This window comes from Macaca nemestrina, chromosome X, assembly GCF_043159975.1.
Source record: "Macaca nemestrina isolate mMacNem1 chromosome X, mMacNem.hap1, whole genome shotgun sequence".
Lineage (NCBI taxonomy): Eukaryota > Metazoa > Chordata > Mammalia > Primates > Cercopithecidae > Macaca > Macaca nemestrina.
The window spans coordinates 124,234,431-124,256,061 of record NC_092145.1 but is presented as its reverse complement, the minus strand read 5'-3'; the positions used below and the strand labels follow the sequence as shown (position 1 = coordinate 124,256,061).

Sequence of the window (21,631 nt, the reverse complement as noted above, 5' to 3'; positions counted from 1 at the left end):
TTCTGTTTATATGCTGGATTATGTTTATTGATTTGCGAATGTTGAACCAGCCTTGCATCCCAGGGATGAAGCCCACTTGATCATGGTGGATAAGCTTTTTGATGTGTTGCTGAATCCGGTTTGCCAGTATTTTATTGAGGATTTTTGCATCGATGTTCATCAGGGATATTGGTCTAAAATTCTCTTTTTTTGTTGTGTCTCTGCCAGGCTTTGGTATCAGGATGATGTTGGCCTCATAAAATGAGTTAGGGAGGATTCCCTCTTTTTCTATTGATTGGAATAGTTTCAGAAGGAATGGTACCAACTCCTCCTTGTACCTCTGGTAGAATTCAGCTGTGAATCCATCTGGTCCTGGACTTTTTTTGGTTGGTAGGCTACTAATTATTGCCTCAATTTCAGAGCCTGCTATTGGTCTATTCAGGGATTCAACTTCTTCCTGGTTTAGTCTTGGAACAGTGTAAGTGTCCAGGAAATTATCCATTTCTTCTAGATTTTCCAGTTTATTTGCGTAGAGGTGTTTATAGTATTCTCTGATGGTAGTTTGTATTTCTGTGGGGTCGGTGGTGATATCCCCTTTATCATTTTTAATTGCGTCGATTTGATTCTTCTCTCTTTTCTTCTTTATTAGTCTTGCTAGTGGTCTGTCAATTTTGTTGATCTTTTCAAAAAACCAATTCCTGGATTCATTGATTTTTTGGAGAGTTTTTTGTGTCTCTATCTCCTTCAGTTCTGCTCTGATCTTAGTTATTTCTAGCCTTCTGCTAGCTTTCGAATGTGTTTGCTCTTGCTTCTCTAGTTCTTTTAATTGCGATGTTAGAGTGTCAATTTTAGATCTTTCCTGCTTTCTCTTGTGGGCATTTAGTGCTATAAATTTCCCTCTACACACTGCTTTAAATGTGTCCCAGAGATTCTGGTGTGTTGTATCTTTGTTCTCATTGGTTTCAAAGAACACCTTTATTTCTGCCTTCATTTCGTTATGTACCCAGTAGTCATTCAGGAGCAGGTTGTTCAGTTTCCATGTAGTTGAGCGGTTTTGATTGAGTTTCTTAGTCCTGAGTTCTAGTTTGATTGCACTGTGGTCTGAGAGACAGTTTGTTATAATTTCTGTTCTTGTACATTTGCTGAGGAGTGCTTTACTTCCAATTACGTGGTCGATCTTGGAGTAAGTACGATGTGGTGCTGAGAAGAATGTATATTCTGTTGATTTGGGGTGGAGAGTTCTATAGATGTCTATTAGGTCTGCTTGCTGCAGAGATGAGTTCAATTCCTGGATATCCTTGTTAACTTTCTGTCTCGTTGATCTGTCTAATGTTGACAGTGGAGTGTTGAAGTCTCCCATTATTATTGTATGGGAGTCTAAGTCTCTTTGTAAGTCTCTAAGGACTTGCTTTATGAATCTGGGTGCTCCTGTATTGGGTGCATGTATATTTAGGATAGTTAGCTCTTCCTGTTGAATTGATCCCTTAACCATTATGTAATGGCCTTCTTTGTCTCTTTTGATCTTTGATGGTTTAAAGTCTGTTTTATCAGAGACTAGTATTGCAACCCCCCCTTTTTTTTGTTCTCCATTTGCTTGGTAAATCTTCCTCCATCCCTTTATTTTGAGCCTATGTATGTCTCTGCGTGTGAGATGGGTCTCCTGCATACAGCAGACTGATGGGTCTTGACTCTTTATCCAGTTTACCAGTCTGTGTCTTTTAATTGGAGCATTTAGTCCATTTACATTTAAGGTTAAGATTGTTATGTGTGAACTTGATCCTGCCATTATGATATTAACTGGTTATTTTGCTCGTTAGTTGATGCAGTTTCTTCCTAGCCTCGATGGTCTTTACATTTTGGCATGTTTTTGCAATGGCTGGTACCGGTTGTTCCTTTCCATGTTTAGTGCTTCCTTCAGGGTCTCTTGTAAGGCAGGTCTAGTGGTGACAAAATCTCTAAGCATTTGCTTATCTGTAAAGGATTTTATTTCTCCTTCACTTATGAAACTTAGTTTGGCTGGATATGAAATTCTGGGTTGAAAATTCTTTTCTTTAAGAATGTTGAATATTGGCCCCCACTCTCTTCTGGCTTGGAGAGTTTCTGCCGAGAGATCTGCTGTTAGTCTGATGGGCTTCCCTTTGTGGGTAACCCGACCTTTCTCTCTGGCTGCCCTTAAGATTTTTTCCTTCATTTCAACTTTGGTGAATCTGGCAATTATGTGTCTTGGAGTTGCTCTTCTCGAGGAGTATCTTTGTGGCGTTCTCTGTATTTCCTGGATTTGAATGTTGGCCTGCCCTACTAGGTTGGGGAAGTTCTCCTGGATGATACCCTGAAGAGTGTTTTCCAACTTGGTTCCATTTTCCCCCTCACTTTCAGGCACCCCAATCAGACGTAGATTTGGTCTTTTTACATAATCCCATACTTCTTGCAGGCTTTGTTCATTTCTTTTTCTTCTTTTTTCTTTTGGTTTCTCTTCTCGCTTCATTTCATTCATTTGATCCTCAATCGCTGATACTCTTTCTTCCAGTTGATCGAGTCGGTTACTGAAGCTTGTGCATTTGTCCCGTATTTCTCGTGTCATGGTTTTCATCTCTTTCATTTCGTTTATGACCTTCTCTGCATTAATTACTCTAGCCATCAATTCTTCCACTTTTTTTTCAAGATTTTTAGTTTCTTTGAGCTGGGTACGTAATTCCTCCTTTAGCTCTGAGAAATTTGATGGACTGAAGCCTTCTTCTCTCATCTCGTCAAAGTCATTCTCCGTCCAGCTTTGATCCGTTGCTGGCGATGAGCTGCGCTCCTTTGCCGGGGGAGATGCGCTCTTATTTTTTGAATTTCCAGCTTTTCTGCCCTGCTTTTTCCCCATCTTTGTGGTTTTATCTGCCTCTGGTCTTTGATGATGGTGATGTACTGATGGGGTTTTGGTGTAGGTGTCCTTCCTGTTTGATAGTTTTCCTTCTAACAGTCAGGACCCTCAGCTGTAGGTCTGTTGGAGATTGCTTGAGGTCCACTCCAGACCCTGTTTGCCTGGGTATCAGCAGCAGAGGCTGCAGAAGATAGAATATTTCTGAACAGCGAGTGTACCTGTCTGATTCTTGCTTTGAAAGCTTCCTCTCAGGGGTGTACTCCACCCTTTGAGGTGTGGGGTGTCAGACTGCCCCTAGTGGGGGATGTCTCCCAGTTAGGCTACTCAGGGGTCAGGGACCCACTTGAGCAGGGAGTCTGTCCCTTCTCAGATCTCAACCTCCGTGTTGGGAGATCCACTGCTCTCTTCAAAGCTGTCAGACAGAGTCGTTTGTGTCTGCAGAGGTTTCGGCTGTGTTTATTATTGCCCTGTCCCCAGAGGTGGAGTCTACAGAGACAGGCAGGTTTCCTTGAGCTGCTGTGAGCTCCACCCAGCTCGAGCTTCCCAGCAGCTTTGTTTACCTCCTTAAGCCTCAGCAATGGCGGGCGCCCCTCCCCCAGCCTCACTGCTGCCTTGCCGGTAGATCACAGACTGCTGTGCTAGCAATGAGGGAGGCTCCGTGGGTGTGGGACCCTCCCGGCCAGGTGTGGGATATGATCTCCTGGTGTGCCTGTTTGCTTAAAGCGCAGTATTGGGGTGGGAGTTACCCGATTTTCCAGGTGTTGTGTGTCTCAGTTCCCCTGGCTAGGAAAAGGGATTCCCTTCCCCCTTGCGCTTCCCAGGTGAGGCAATGCCTCGCCCTGCTTCAGCTCTCGCTGGTCGGGCTGCAGCAGCTGACCAGCACCGATCGTCCGGCACTCCCCAGTGAGATGAACCCAGTACCTCAGTTGAAAATGCAGAAATCACTGGTCTTCTGTGTCGCTCGCGCTGGGAGTTGGAGACTGGAGCTGTTCCTATTCGGCCATCTTGCTCCGCCCCCTGTTTTCCTTTTCAACACATCAGCTTTTTAAAAATTTTTATTTATTTGTTTATTTATTTATTTATTTATTTGGTATAGGGTCTCACTCTGTTGCCCAGGCTGTAGTGCAGTGGTGTGATCTCGGCTCATGGCAAGCTCTGCCTTCCAGGTTCATGCTGTTCTCCTGCCTCAGCCTCCCGAGTAGCTGAGACTACAGGTTCCCGCCACCATGGCCGGCCAATTTTTTTTTTTTTTTTTTTTTTTTTTTTTAGAGATGGGGTTTCACTGTGTTAGCCAGGATGGTCTCGATGTTCTGACCTCATGATCTGTCAGCCTCGGCCTCCCAAAGTGCTGGGATCACAGGCATGAGTCACTGCTTCCGGTCCACATCAGCTTTTTATTTTGTTGATCTTTTGTTTTATTGTTTTCATTTTAAATGAATTTATTTCTGCTATGATCTTGATTATTTCTTTTTTTCTACTAATTTTGGGCTTGTTTTGCTCTTGCTTTTCTAGTTTTTTAGTATGCATCATTAGGTTGTTAATTTAAAATTTTCCTGTTTTTAAGGCAGGCACTTATAGCTATAAAATTCTCCGTTATTACTGTTTTTGATGTATCCCGTAGGCTTGGTATGTTGTTTCCATTATAATTTGTTTCAAGAAATTTTTCAATTTCCTTTTTAATTTCTCTGTTAATCCATTGGTCATTGAAAACATATTGTTTAATTTCTATGTATTTGTATAGTTTCCAAAATTTATCTCATTATTCCTTTCTCATTTTATTCCATTGTGTTCAGGGAAGATGCTTGATATGATTCATTTTTTAAAAACTTTTAAGACTTTTTGTGCCTTAACATATAATCTATTTTTGAGAATGATCCATGTGCTGAGGAAAACAATGTGTATTCTGTAGCCTTCAGATTAAATGTTCTGTAACTGTCTATTAGGTCCATTTTGTCTATAGTGCAGATGAAGTCGGATGTTTCTTTGTTGATTTTCTGTCTGAAAGAGCTGTCAAATGTTGAAAGTGGGGTGTTGAAGTCTCCAGCTATTATTATATTGGGTTATATCTCTCTCTTAAGCTCTAATAACATCTGCTTTACATATTGGGTGCTCCAGTGTTTGCTGCATATATATTTGCAATTTTTTTGCCTCTTGCTGAATTGACCAATTTATCATTATATAGTGACCTTCTTTGTCTCTTCTGATAGTTTTTGTCTTGAAATCTATTTTGTCTGATGTAAGTATAGGGACTCCTGCTCCTTTTTGGTTTCCATTGGCATGAAAGATTTTTTTCCACCCCTTTATAATTTTAGTCTATGTGTATCTTTATAGGTGAAGTGTGTTTCTTTTCATCATCAAATCGTTAAGCATTGTTTTTTATTATCTATTCAGCCACACTGTATGTATTGATTGGAGAGTTTAGTTCATTTACATTCAATATTATTATTGATAAGTAAGTAGTTATCAATTTTGCCATTTTTCTGCTTGTTTTCTGGTTGTTTTTTGGTCTTCTCTTTCTTCTTTCTTTCCTTTCTGTCTTCTTTTAGCGAGGGTGATTTTCTCTGATTCTGTGATTTATTATTTTGCTTTATATTTTTTCTGTATCCATTGCATGTTTTTTGGTTTGAAGTTACCATTAGGCTTGCAAATATTGTCTTATAACCCATTATTTAACTTGATAACAACTTAACACTGCTTGCCTAAACAAACAAGTCAAAAGAAAGCCCTTAAGAACTCTATGTTTTAACTTCATCCCTCCCCATCTTCTGAACTTTTTGTTTCTTTTTATATTGTATAGTACTGTCTATGTCTTGTAATGTTTTTGTAGTTATTGGTTTTAATTGGCTCATCGTTCAGTCTTGATACATTGAAAGTGGGGTTTACACACCACTTACAATGTTATTATACTCTGCATTTTTCTGTGTACTTATTATTACTAATTTGTTTAGTACTATCAGATGATTTTTTCTTGCGCATTAACGTCCTCTTCTTTCTGATTGAATTACTCCTTGTAGCATTTCTTGTAGAACAGGTATGGTGTTAATGAAATCCCTAAGCTTTTGTTTGTCTAATAAACTCTTTATTTCTCCTCCATGTTTGATGGACATTTTTGCTGAATATAGTATTCTAGAGCAAAAGGTTTTTTTGTTTTTCTTCCTTTTCCCCTTTATTACTTTAAATATGTCATGCCACTCTGTCCTGGCCTGTAAGGTTTCCACTGAAAAGTCCACTGCCAGATTTATTGGAGCACAATTTTATGTTATTTGTTTCTTTTCTCTTACTGCTTTTAGGATTCTGTCTATATCCTTGATCTTTGGGAGTTTGATTTTTAAATTGCTGGGGGTAAGTCTTCTTTGGGTTAAATTTGTTTGCTGTTCTATAGCCTTCTTATACTTGGATATTAATCTCTATCTCTAGGTTTGGGAAGTTCTCTGTTACTATCCCTTTGAATAATCTTTATACTCGTATCTCTTTCTCTACCTCCTCTCTAACGTCAACAAACCTTAGATTTGCCCTTTTGAGGTTATTCTCTAGGTTTTGTAGACATGCTACTTTTTTTTTTCATTTTTCTTTTGTCTCTGCTGACTGTATATATTCAAATAGCCGATCTTCAAGCTTAGTAATGCTTTCTTTTGCTGATCAATTCTGCTATTAAAGGACTTTGATGCATTTTTTAGTATGCCAATTGCATGTTTCAGCTCCAGAATTCTGCTTGATTCTTTTTTTAATTATTTTAGTCTTTGTTAAACTTACCCAATAGAATTCTGAATTCCTTCTCCATATTATCTTGAATTTCTTTGAGTTTCCTCAAAACATCTATTTTGAATTATGTGTCTAAATGGTCACCAATCTGTGTTTCTCTGTGATTTGTACTTGGTGATTCATTTAGTTCATTTGGTGAAGTCATGTTTTTCTGAATAGTACTGATGCTTGTATATGTTCTTCAGTGACTGGGCATTGAAGAACTCAACATTTATTGTACTATTCTCAGTCTGGGCTTGTTTGTACCCATCCTTCTTGGAGTAGCTTTCCTGATACTCAAAAGGACTTCAATGTCATGTTCCAAGCTGTATCTGCTTTAGGGGGCACCCCACGCCCAGCAATGTTGTGGTTCTTGCAGACTCATAGAGCTATTGCCTTGATGGTCTTGGATAAAATCCAGAGGAATTTTCTGGATTATCAGGCAGAGACTCTTGTTCTCTTTCTTTACTTTCTCTCAAGCAAATGAAGTCTTGTTCTCTGTTCTGAGACACCTGGAGCTAAGGGTGTAGTGACACAGACACCTCTGTAGTTGCTAGTCTTAGGACTGTGGTGAGCACAGCACTGGGTCTTACCCAAGGCCTGCTGTAACCACTCCCTAGCTACTGCTTATGTTTGCTCAAGGTCCTGGGTCTCTACAATCATCAGGTGGCAAAGCTATCTAGGCTTATTCCCTTCTTTTCAGGGTGGTGAGTTCCCCCAGGTCCCAAGTGTGTCCTGGGGTACTGTTCAACAGCCAGGGACTAAAGTCGGAAACCTTTATAGTCTACCTGGTGTCCTATTGTATTGCAGCTAAGCTGGCACTAAAACCATAAGACACAGTCCTTCCCACTCTTTCCTCCCTTTTCCAAACGCAGAGGAGCCTTACCCTGTGGCCACCACCACAGGCCCACAGTGAGTACTGCCAGACCACTGATGTTTTTTTAGGCCCGAGGGCTCTTCAGTAAGCTTGTAGTGACTTCTGCATGGACTATGACTTCCCCTTCAGGACTGTGGGTGCCCTTTTGTCCCAGAGCAAGTTGAGAAATGCCATCCAAGAGTCAAGTTCTGGAATTGGGGACTTCAGGAGCCCACTTGGTGCTCTACCCACTGTGGTCATGCTGCTGTCTTAGGTGCAAGATAAAGTTCTCTTTACTCCTTCCTCTGCTTTTCTCAGGTGAAAGTAGTCTTACCCCATAGCCACCACACCTGGAGGTGTGCTGAGTCTCACCTGAATCCAGCAAGTCTCAGAGTCTCATCCAAGTTCCTCAACATTGTACCTGGGTATTGCTGCTGCTTTTTCAGGGCCCAAGGCCTCTTTGGTTAGCAGTTGGTGAATCCTGCCAAGACTAGGACCTTCCTTTCATGGCAGTGGGCTCCCTTCTGGCTCTTGATGTGTCTAGAAGTGGTGTCCAGGAGCTAAGTTCTAGAAAGAAGACCTCACAACTCTGAAAAGTTCCTTATCCTGCTGTGCCTGAACTGGTACTGAAGACGCAAGACAGGGTTCTCCCAACTCTTCCCTCTCTTCTCAGGTGGAGGGAAAGAATCTCCTTTGGAGCCGCAAACTGTGCAGCATGGGGGGGTAGGGAAGAGGTGATGCCAACACTCCTTTATCTCTGCCTATGCTGGTGTCCCAATAGGTTGCAGCCCCCAAGTCCTCTGGCTCTGAGTCCAGTTCAGCACCAGGACTTGCCTAGGAGTTACCATCCTTGTGGCCTATATTGCCCTTCAAGTTCATCTAGGGTCCAAGAGGACGTTAGTCTGTGGTGTTGAGCCTTGTGCAAACTCAAGTTTTGACCACTGTGATTGGTGATTCCCTTCTGGCTATGCCTGGTTTGTATGTTCCCTCTGTGGCTGGTCATCAGCTGAGTTGGGTCCAGTTTTGTTTTCTATTATAATAGGGCAGCGTTGAGTTAAGTACTTCACAATTGCTGCAATATCCCTCTCCCCAGTGCACAGAAATGCTCTCTGCCCCACACTGCAACTGCCAAGGCTTAGGGGAGGGATGGTGTCCGCAATTTAAGACTGTTTTTCCTACCTCTTCATTGCCTCTTTTAGTGATATGAACTTAAAGCCAGGTACTGTGAGTGTTCACCTCATTTTTGCTTCTTATGAAGGTGTTTCTTTTGTGTAGATATTTGTTAAATTTGTGTCTTTGCTAGGGGATGATCAGTAGAGCCATTTATTCTGCTATATTGCTCCACCCTCGATTCATAAAAAATATTTTTTTTAACATTTTAAGAATATTCACAATTGCACTGAACACAACAGGGAACTCAGAACAATGAATATATATAATAGAATTTAGTATAATGAGTGTGACATTTCAAAATCCATAATAAATATTAGTTCACTCAGTAAATAGAGCTAGATCAATTGGCTGATACTTTGAAATACAGGTAAAATTATCTCTGTATTACATACCACATACCAAAAATGCATAAATAAATAAATACCAAGATTATAAATAACTTGAAGGAAAAATAAGTGAATATATTATCTGATTTTTGTATGATAATTTATTTAAAATAATCCTCACAAGGACAGAAGCCACTAAAACTGTCATTTGGTTAATCACCAATTTATATGTTTAGCACTGTTCTAGGGATTAGAGATGTAGTAGTGAACAAAAGAGCCCAAATCCCTTCTATCATGTCAGATAAATGCTAGTAAAAAGAAGCAAGTCAGCTGCATAGACCTTGGAAATTAATCTAGTCTCTTGAGTAGCAAGTGGAAATTTTTATCACTCACAATACATTCACAAGTTGATTAAATAAAATTTTATTATCTTTATAAGTGGAACCCTTGGTTGCTTATTGAACTGAAAAAATCAATAGAATTATAAACATTATATAAATATATACACACTCACATACACATATAATTTAGCATTTTTTAGTCTTTCATATGTTTATTCACCAACTGTTTTATCAATGTTTCCATGCCTGACTCCAGTGATTTCCAATTGAGCTTTCTTCTCTCTTTAATCCCATTGTCAGGACAAACTGTCATCCTTTGTAGTGGTCAGAGAAATAACCATGTTTATGATATCATTGTAAACAGAAAGTTAAGAAATGTGAGAGACAAGCAACTATCATATTCCATAATGTTCAGGGTTATTGTGTAGATAATTCATTTTTGAAGAATTCTTACCTTTTAATGTATTGTCTAAATAGTGCTCTCATTTCCTCTCACCTTCCTCCCTCAGTGTCATCATTTTTGCTACATTTACTATGCCTACATTATAAATATGTGTAACACTTATATTCTGTTACTACTATTCAACCACGTGTAATGTTACCAGGAACTTCCATTTTTACTGCATTTCACTATTAGATGGATAAATACCATAATAATTTTCTTTTTCTTTTTTTCACTTTTGTTTTATTTTTTCCTTCAATATTATTATTATTATTGTTATTATTATTTTATATTATACTTTAAGTACTGGGGTACATGTGCAGAATGTGCAGTTTTGTTACATAGGTACACACGTGCCATGGTGGTTTGCTGCACCCATCTACCCATCACCTACATTAGGTATTTCTCCTAACATCATCCCTCCCCTAGGCTCCCAACCCCTGGCAAGCCCTGGTGTGTGATGTTTCCCTCCCTATGTCCATGTGTTCTCATTGTTCAACTCCCACTTATTTGTGAGAACATGCAGTGTTTGGTTTTCTGTTCATGTGATAGTTTGCTGAGAATGATGGTTTCCAGCTTCATCCATGTCCCTGCGAAGGACATGAACTCATCCTTTTTATGGCTGCATAGTATTCCATGGTATATATGTGCCACATTTTCTTTATCCAGTCCATTATTGATGGACATTTGAGTTGGTTCCAAGTCTTTGCTATTGTGAATAGTGATGCAATAAACGTATGCGTGCATGTGTCTTTATAGTAGACTGATTTATAATCCTTTGAGTATATACCCAGTAATGGGAATGCTGGGTCAAATAGTATTTCTAGTTCTAGATCCCTGAGAAATTGCCACACTGTCTTCCACAATGGTTGAACTAATTTACACTCCTACCAACTGTGTAAGCATTCGTATTTCTCCACATCCTCTCCAGCATCTGTTGTTTCCTGACTTTTTAATTTAATGATTGCCATTCTAACTGGCATGAAATGGTATCTCATTGTGTTTTTGACTTTCATTTCTCTAATGACCAGTGATGATGAGCATTTTTTCATATGACTGTTGGCTGCACAAATGTCTTCTTTTGAGAAGTGTCTGTTCATATCCTTTGCCCACTTTTTGATGGGGTTGTTTTTTTCTTATAAATTTGTTTAAGTTCTTTGTAGATTCTGGATTTTAGACCTTTGTCAGATGAATAGATTGCAAGTATTTTCTCCCATTCTGTAGGTTGCCTGTTCACTCTGATGATAGTCTCTTTTGCTGTGCAGGAAGTTTTTGGTTTAATTAGATCCCAGTTGTCAATTTTGGTTTTTGTTGCATTGCTTTTGATGTTTTAGACATGAAGTCTTTGCCCATGCCTATGTCCAGAATGGTATTGCCCAGGTTTTCTTTGAGGGTTTTTATGGTTTTAGGTTTTATGTTTAAGTCTTTAATCCAACTTCAGTTAATTTTTGTATAAGGTGTAAGGAGGGGGTCCAGTTTCAGTTTTCTGCATATGGCTAGCCAATTTTTCCAACAACATTTATTAAATAGGGAATCTTTTCCCCATTGCTTGTTTGTGTCAGGTTTGTCGAAGATCAGATGGTTGTAGATGTGTGATATTATTTCTGAGGCCTCTGTTCTGTTCCATTGGTCTATATATCTATTTTGGTACCAGTACCATGCTGTTTTGGTTACTGTAGCCTTATAGTATAGTTTGAAGTCAGGTAACATGATGCCTCCAGCTTTGTTCTTCTTGTCCAGGATTGTCTTGGCTATGTGGACTCTTTTTTGGTTCCATATGAAGTTTAAAGTAGTTGTTTTCAATTCTGTGAAGAAAGTCAGTGGTAGCTTGATGGGGATAGCATTGAATCTATAAATTACTTTGGGCAGTATGGCCGTTTTCATGATATTTATTCTTCCTATCCTTAAGCATGGAATGTTTTTCCATTTGTTTGTGTCCTCTCTTATTTGCTTGAGCAGTGGTTTGTAGTTCTCCTTGAAGAGGTCCTTCACATCCCTTGTAAGTTGTATTCCTAGGTATTTTATTCTCTTTGTAGCAATTGTGAATGGCAGTTCACTCATGATTTGGCTCTCTGTTTGTCTATTATTGGTGTATAGGAATGCTGGTTATTTTTGCACATTGATTTTGTATCCTGAGACTTTGCTGAAGTTGCTTATCATCTTAAGATTTTGGGCTGAGATGATGGGGTTTTCTAAGTATGCAATCATGTCATCTGCAAACAGAGACAATTTTCCTTCATCTCTTCCTATTTGAATACCTTTATTTCTTTCTCTTGCCTGATTGCCCTGGCCAGAACTTCCAATACTATGTTGACTTGGAGTGGTGAGAGAGGGCATAATAATTTTATTTTTCTAACCACTTCAAGAATTTCTATTCTCTTAGTTCTCTTTGTAACTATGTTAGTGCGATTTGTATGTGAATAGTATCTTACTAAGTATAAAATTTAGGGTTTTTATATTTCTCTGTACACTGTGCACGGTGCTCCCACTATGTTATGCCTATAAAGTAGCTGTGAAAAACTAAGATAAGCCTGATAACTCCTCCACTGTAAGTGAATTGCTTTGTTTTGTTCTGCACTTTTTTATATTCTCAAAATGAGTGAGGTTTTGAAGGATTTAAAACCTATTCTAAAATATACATTTCTTTGTAAATTTGGCATAGAAGATATTTTAGGTGCTCATTTAAATTCTGCAATATTGCTTGAAACTGAGATATGAAGATGTTTATTAAAATATTCTATTAACATAGATGCTCTTGTATTACACCTGATATTTTTGTATAATCTTAAACAGAGCATACTTAACATTTAATTATTAAGTATGGTATTTGCTATATGATTATTTTGTAGATTATTTTCATTACATTCTGAAAGTTGTCTCCTCTCTTTAGTTTTTCTAAGAATTTTATTATGAATAATATTGAATATATATATTAATTTGGCAAATTAAATTTATTTAAAAATGTGAATTAACCTTGCATCCTGGCACAAACTCAAATTTTCCATGATAATTAAATTATTTTTATATAACTTACCAGAAAGAATTTACTGTTATTTTAGTTGATTGTTTTAACTTACTTGAATGATAATTAGTCTGCAATTTTTTCTACCATTTTATTTTCTTTTAATACAGTTAATGCAAACCTTAAACAATTACCTGGAGAACATTCTTTTTTTGGAGACATTGAAAGAGTTTCTGTGTTAGTGACATTTCTTGTTTTTTGAATTTTATAGTATTCACTGATAAGACCATCTAGATTTTTTTCTTTGTCGGATTATTTTAAATAACAAGTTAATTGTTTAATTGTTACAGAATTATTCTTATTTTCCGTTTCTCCTAGAGTGAGATTTTGTAACATATTTTCATGAAATTAATGAGCTTTATCTAAGATTTTAAAAGTATTAGCACAAAATTATTCATAAATTATTGTATCTATTCTATTATATGCAACTTCTGTAATTGATTTCTTTTTATTTTCAATATTTTTTCTTATAGCATCTTCTGTTTTAATTCAGTCTTTCTCCATAGCAGTTTTTTGCTTGATACTGAAAATATTTTACTTAATTTCCAGTTTATTGGTCACTTATATAGAAGTTCTATCAAGTATTATATGCATTACTTTATATCACATTTCATGTGGCTCATAACTATTATATGTGGCTGATCTTATAATGATTTAGAGTTCACATATCTTCATAACTCAGCTACCTTTACAAGCAAGACTATCTATGTCTGCATTAAAGAATATACCACACTGCATTTCAGAAGTGTTTCAAAACAAAATTCGAAAAGCCCTATGTTATGTTTTATGAAGATAGACATGGAAATCTGAAATTACTAGCAAATAGAATCCAGCAATATAGAAAAATAATAAAATATAATCAGGAGATGAAATCTATCTTAGGAGTACAAAGTTGTTTATACATAAATGCCAGTCCATGTAGTACATCATATTAATGAAATAAAAATGAAGAAAAAGAAATATTTCAATGGACACAGTAATAGCAAAATTATGTATCTAGCAAGAGACTTGTATGAAGAATATATTAAAAACACTTACAAGTCAGTGATAAAAAGACAACCCAATTTAAAAATGTGCAAAATAGTTGAATAGACATTTCTAAAAGGAAAATAAGTAAATGACCCAGAAGCACATTAAAAGCTGTTCGGCATAATTAGTAATTTGGGAAATGCAAAGCAAAATCACAGTAAGTTAGCATATGGCACCAACTTCTGTAACTAAAATTTTTAAAAAGTCAAATGTAAAAGCTTCTGCACGGCAATGGATATAATCAACAAAGTAAAGAGACAACCCACAGAAATGGGAGAAAAAATTTGCCAAATATCATCTGATAAGGGATTAATAACCACAATATATAAGGAGCTCAAACAACTCTGTAGGAACAAAAAATTTAATAATCTGATCAAAAAATGGGCAAAAAAATTTGAATAGATATTTCTCAAAAGAAGACATACAAATGGTAAATAGGCACATGAAAAGGTGCTCAACATCATTGATCATCAGAGAAATGCAAATCAAAACTACAGTGAGATATCATTTAACCACAGTTAGAATGGCTTGTATCCAAAAGACAGGCAATAAAAAATGCTGGTGAGGATGTGGAGAAAAGGGAGTCCTTGTACACTGTTGGGGGGAATGTAAATTAGTACAATCACTATGGAGAACAGTTTGGAGGTTCCTCAAAAAACTAAAAATTGAGCTACAGTATAATCCAGGAATCACACTGCTGGGTATATATTCAAAAGAGAGGAAACCAGTATATTGAACAGGTATCTGCACTTAACAGTTTGTTGCAGCACTGTTCACCATAGCTAAGATTTGGAAGCAACCTAAGTGTCCATCAGCAGATGAAGAGATAAAAAAAAAATGTGGTACATACACACAATGGGGTACTATTCAGCCATAAAAAAGAACGATATCCTATCATTTACAACAAAATGAATGGAACTGGAAATCATTATGTTAAGTGAAATAAGCCATGCACAGATAAACAAACATTGTATGTTCTCACTTATTTGTGGAATCTAAATATCAGAACAACTGAAGTCATGGACAGAGAGTAGAAGAATGGTTACCACGGACTGGAAAGGGTAGTGGGAGGCTGGGGGAGGTGGGGATAGTTAATGGGTACAAAAAAGAATAGTTAGAAAGAATAAGACCTACTATTTGATAGCACAGCAGGGTGACTATAGTCAATAACAACTGTACTTGTTAAAATGATGTTATCAGATTGTTTGCAACTCAATGGATGAATGCTTGAGGAGATGGATGCCCCATTCTTCATGATGTGCTTATTTCACATTGAATGCCTATATCAGAACATCTCATGTATCCCATAAATATATGCACCTACTATGTAGCCACAGAAATTAAATTTATTAGTTTAAAAAATAAAGATTATAACAAGTGTTGACAAGAATTCATAGAAATCGGAAACCTCATATGTTGCTAGAGGGATTGTAAAATGATGCAACCACTTTGCAAAACTGTTTGACAGTTTCTCAAAATGTTAAAATTAGATTAACTAATGAGAGAGGTTATGCATGCACGGGGGCAGGGAGTATATGGGAAATCTCTGCCCTTTTTGAACAATTCTGCCGTGAATGCAAAACTGCTATAAAAAAAAAAGTCTTTTGAGAAATAGATTAGCAATATGATTCAACAAGTGTACTCATTGGTTTATACTCAAGATAATTGAAAATATATGATTATAAAAAACTTTTACATAAATGTTCACAGCAGCATTTTTCATAATAGCCTAAAATTAGAAACACAAATGTCCATAAAGAAAATGTGGTATGTTCCCAAAGTGGAATGTTATTCAGCAATAAAAAGAAATGAAATATTTATACATGCTGCAACATGAATGAACCTTGAAAATGTTATGCTAAATAAAAGACAACAGAACACAAGAGGGCACATATTTTATAATTGTATTTCTATGAGATGTCCATAATAGACAACTCCATAGTGATGGAAAGTAGATTCATTTATGTCCATGGTATGAGGGAAGAGAGAAATGAGAAGTGACAGTTAATGAGTATCGAGTTTCTTTATGGGTTGATAAAAATATTTTAAAAGCAGATAGTAGTGATGATTGCACAGCTATATGACTATACTAAACAATGAATTGAACAATTGAATTGCATGAAATTTGTGTTATGTGAATTATATCTTAATATAACTTTCATAAAAATGTACTATTATAGTCATCTAACATAAAATTCATGTAACAATTATTGTATTCATAAGTAAATTGACTTATTTTTTCTAAAATTTCTGATTAAATTTTGTGTTTAACAAACACATCTCTAATTCATAATACTATAAAGACCAGTATTTTTATTACTATTTAAATATACCTGAATATCAGAAGTGATGTAATGTAAAACTGGATAAAAACATAACTTCCAAATTAAAAGTTTTAAAAATGTGCGGAGCATCACTTGGATTTTCTGTTTTCTGACAAATGACAACTACATTAGAGTGCTGGTTCTCTCTCCAAAAAAAACCACCATTGACCAACACGTCTCAGATGATAATATGAATACTTGGAGATTTTGTTAACATGCTTTTATATGTTACTAGGTGTTGGGTGAGTCCAGAAATTCTGCATTTTCAACAAGCTTCCATTTGATGTAGGTGCTGCTGATTCACTTAGCTCACTTTGGGTAGCAAATCCTTAGAGGGAGTATAGAAAAGAGAGTAGCTTATATCAGAGGAACTATCATAAAAGCAGAGAAAATCCTTGATATATCAAAGCTGTGATAAACTGTGATGAGGGCTTGGCAGCAGCCTTGAGTATAAAAGACAAGACACAGGCGTAGGATCAGAGATTAGAGAAGAGCTTTGAAGTTTTGTCTTTACTTTTTCACAACATCACCTTGGAAGAATCATTGTCATCCTATTCTTACTGAGAGCCTTGTTTGAACATCTACAGCCCATGTCTACCGGTATTCAACAAGTAATAATATCAAAGCAGATTCAAAGTTGTGATGGGTTGAACAAAAATAGGTGCCCTGGTTTCTACCCAGGGAGATAGAGAACTGGAAACTGTTTTCTCCCACCCTTATAACAACAACGAAGGTCAGACCAACAGCAAATTCTCTATTTTTCTTGAACCTTAACATAAAGCTGAGATTGTAGGGCAACAAAGGGTGAGTTGGTTTTTACTGGAAGAAATGAGATGATAGCAATGGTCTACTTGTAGATAGAGATAGACACCATTAAGAATAGTTGAGTTAGGGTGATTGGTATATTGGTAGAGGCCAAGTATACACTATTGAGAGATCATGAAGCTCCTAGTGGCCGCAGTTATAGATTCTGCATCTTCTTGCAGGTGTTTACTCCACAAACTTCACATGTTGCTCACAGAAATGACTAAAGTGAGTCTGGAGAATGTGTACTCCTTAGTACCTAGTGTAGGGGCAGGCAATTCACTCTAACTTCTGTATATCTGTCTTAGTCCATTTAGTGTTGCTATAACAGAATACTACAGATTGGGTAATTTATAAACAATAGAAGTTTATTTGGGGCATGACTCTGGAGGCTGGAAAGTCCAAGATAATTAGGTTGCATTTGATGAGAGCCTTCTTGCTGCATTATTACATTATGGTCGGCATCCCATAGCTAGAGAAGATGATAAAAAGTAAGAGCATGCAAGAAAGAGAGAAAAAGAGGGCCAAACTCCCAACGTAACTAACATACTCCTGAGATAACAGCATTACTCAGTTCATGAAGCCAGAGTTCTCATGATCTAATTACTTCCTAAAAGTCCCACCTGTATTGGTTGGTATTAACCATTGAAATGGCAATGAAATTTGAACATGAGATTCAGAGGGGACATTGAAACCACAGCAATACCTTATAGAACAGATGTGTTCATCTATGTTAATTTAAGGACAACACATACTGTCACCCAAAGGGCTCTGGTGAATACTAATTGCAGTTTCAAAAAAAAAAAAAAAAAAAAGGAAAGAAAGAAAGAAAAAGGAAAAAAAAGAAAATAACAAACCACCTCTTGCCCCGAGAAAGGGACTGGAATTCAACATTTCTGTCAAGTAGAAAATCCTAAACAATCTATAAAAAGCTCCTAGAAATGCTATATGCATTTATCAAGGTCAGAGGATATATGATCACTATACAATTAAATTATATTTCTATATATTGGCAGTAAACAATTGGAATTTAAAATAAAAATATACCATTTAACATAGAAGAACTAGTTAAGTATCTAATATTAAGTACTTACTATGAGTATGTATAACAAAATAAGTTAGAAATATATATGCTATAAACTACAAAACACTGATGAAAGCAATCGATGAGAACTCAATAGAGAAATACATAGTATGGACATGGCGTTGGAAGACTAAATGTTGTTAGGCTATCAAATTGATCTATAGATTCAATTCAATTCCAGTGAAAATACCATCACATATTCTTATAGATAGATACCAATAAGTTGGCTCTAAAATGTATATATAAAGGCATTGCCATTAAAGTAGCCAAAACAGTTTTGAAAAGGTGGAAGAAATTTTGAAACTACCATAATTAAGACTGGGTGGTATTGACAAAAGAATAGATGCATAGATCAAAAGAATAGAATTGAGAAACAAGGAATATATCTACACAAATATAATCAACTGGGTGTTTTTGCTTACAAAAGTGCAAAAGCAATTAAATCAAGTAAGGCTAGTGTTTTCAATAGATAGTACTTGAATAATTGGAGGTGCATATGTAAAAAAATTAGCATTGACTTGTACCTCACACTTTGTACTAAAATTATCTCAAAGTAGATCATAGATCTAAATATAAACCCACACAACTTTTATATACATGCGTATATATACACATATATATGCATGTATATACATATCTATATGTATTGGACTTTACCATATTAAAATTTCTGCTTTGTGAAAGACACTATTAAGGAATGAAAAGACAAGCTACAGACTGGGGGAAAATATTTTTGAATATTATATTCCACAAATTTATTGCATGCAGAATACATAAAGAACTCTCCAAACTCAACAACAAGAAAATAAACAACCAAATTTGAAAAGTAGTCAAAATTTCTGAAAAGATACATCACCGAAAAAGATAGAGAGATAGAAAAAAGGCATATATAAGTTGCTCATTACCATTACTATATAATCCAGAAATCTCTTTTCCAGCTATTTCACCAAAATACATTAGAATTACCAAACATTGTATGTTCTCACTCATAAGTGGGAGCTAAGCTATGAGGATGCAAAGGCATAAGAATGATACAATGGACTTTGGGGACTCCTGGGAAAAGGGTGAGAAGGGAGTGAGGGATAAAAGGCTACAAATTGGGTTCGGTGAATACTACTTGGGTTCTGGGTGCAACAAAATCTCACAAGTCACCACTAAAGAACTTCCTCATGTAATCAAATACCACCAACTCCCCCCAAAACCTATGGAAATAAAAAAAAAATTTTTTAAAAAAGAATTGCTGATCACAGTAAGCCCTACATGAGATAGTTCATAGTGGATTTTCATAATTGCCTCTAAACTGAAGACAAACCAAATGCCCTTCAATTGATGAATGGATACCTCATCTCTGTGACATCCATGAAATACAGCACTATTCAACAATGAAAACAGCAACAACTATTGATTCACACAACGGGTGCATCTTAAATGAATTTCACTAAGTAAAAGAAGCCAAAACAACAAGACCCCCACAAGACTACATATTGATATTGTGTGATTCAAGTTTTATGGCATTTTGGTAAAGGTGAAGATATTGAGATTAAAAACACATCAGTGTTTGCCAGGTGCTAACAGATGAGGGTAGGGATTGGCTACAACAGTGCAGCCCCTTGGAATTTGGGGGGTGATCACACTTTTCTATATGGAAATGTGATGGCAGGTACATGAAAATGTATTCCTCAGTTCCTATAAGTGTGTACCACAAAGAGTGAATGCTAGTGTAAGTAATTTTATAAAATCAACCAAGATATGTAAGTAATTAAGGACAAAATGCAGGCTGTGACAAATGAATATAGCTGGGTTACAAATGTTGGACGACCTCACTGATGGTAATGAAAAAGAAATGAGCTTATTTAATTGTAAAGAAATATGACTGTATAGTCTAAGACTAAAGTAAAGAACTATACAAACACACCTTCCTCTAGTTTTTCACAGGGGTATGGCTTTGCAATTCTGAAAGCACTGTATATACATCCTAGGGTTTAACCAATACATAAAAATATTTTAGATAATGAGATTGAGATTTTTCACTGTTGACAAAATCAGGTGGGGCGGGTATCATAATGAATTCTGTGGTCCTGAGTTGTGATTGTTGGAGTTGGAAATAACAGGATAACAATTAGTTGTTGCTGTATTGTTATGTATTCATTGACTTCTGATTGGGGGATTTTTTTTTTTTAATTCATTGTTTTCCTGTTATGGATTTGATTTTCCTGCAACAAGATGTTAAGCTCCTTCAAGGCAATTTCTGTCCCTCCTCTAATGTCTGTACAAGACAAGGATGTGCTATCTGGTGGATACAGTCTATCTACTGCTAACTGACTATCAATGTAAAAGGCTAGTAAATTACCTTTATCCAATCAAAAGTTATCATTGCTTCCAGTCCATAGAAAAATAAATATTAACTACAAAAGTGAAATATTTTGCTTTTATTGATAGCTATGGGTAGCAAATATACATTCAGAGAAGCACATTTTACTTAGCTAAGAGAGTATATCTTATATTCTCACTACACACATATACACAAAATAGTGACTATGTGAAGTGATGAAGATGTTAATTAGCTTGATTTTGGGAATCACTGCACAAGGTATACTTATATCAGAACATAATTTATGTTCTAAATACATATACTCTTTATTTGTCAATTATACATCAAAGTTGGACAAAAAAGAGAAGCACATGTAGGTTATCATTATTCAGCTAACTGGCAATGTGTATTTAAAATCATTGATTACATTGAATCTTATATCAAAAATGTTATTTATAAGTTTCTATCAGGAAATAATACTTTGAAAAATACAGAGGTTGTTTGCTATGCATTAGTTGAAAATCCTTAGTGATCTGTGTTTGCTAGACTGATTTTGTGATGATATGCTATAGAAATCCTATAGAAATGTTCAATGCTTCTCAGATGAAAAAGTACTGGAAATTGTCTGTGAAGTGTCCAGGACATCTGTGATTCAAGAGAAAATTAAGTCTTCCAATTCCAGGTGTAAGGCAATCCCGGTTTTGAAGCTAATATACATGTCATGGGTGTATCATGTCATGGTTTTTCTTCTTCACAGAAAACGGGAGTAGAGAGATTTGAGGGAATTTATAAAGATTACCATTTGCCCCTTGTTTTCAGATAAGAAATTGTCTCACACCATAAAGAATCTAGGCTATTTGGAAACTTATTGAAAAAGAAAATGTCACATTCAACATAGCAATTATTTCCACTGTTTAAATTAGCTTCCACCCAATATAGGTCAATATTTCAGATATTCACTTAAAATTGAAATACTTCCTCTTTTTGTTCCAGACTCAGCATAGTAATCATGTCTGTAATTGAGAATTCCTTTTACTGCTCCTCCATCCTGTATTGCCTTTTATAGGTCAATTTTGGTTTCTTTAAGCCATAAATCTTGAATTCCTTTCACATACTTTTCTGCCATGTGGATGAATTTCTGCAAGAAATAAAGAAACTGGCACTAGCACTCTTAAGTTACAAGTAACTCCATGCCTTTTCAGTTTCCTTACCCATGTTGATGATCATTGATTAAACATTTGAACCTCAAGGTACTCAACAGAATGGGTAATTTTGAAACACTGAATTTCTATTCCATTACCACATTGTAGTGTATTTTTCAAAGCAGCTCATG

At 36.2% G+C, this 21,631-nt stretch overlaps 1 protein-coding gene across 3 annotated transcripts in view; it reads left to right on the top strand.

Annotated features, from left to right (window-relative positions):
* The window catches only part of LOC105499042 (cilia and flagella associated protein 47), a 469,827-nt gene that overhangs the window by 209,994 nt on the left and 238,202 nt on the right, over positions 1-21,631 (top strand). The window lies entirely within an intron of this gene.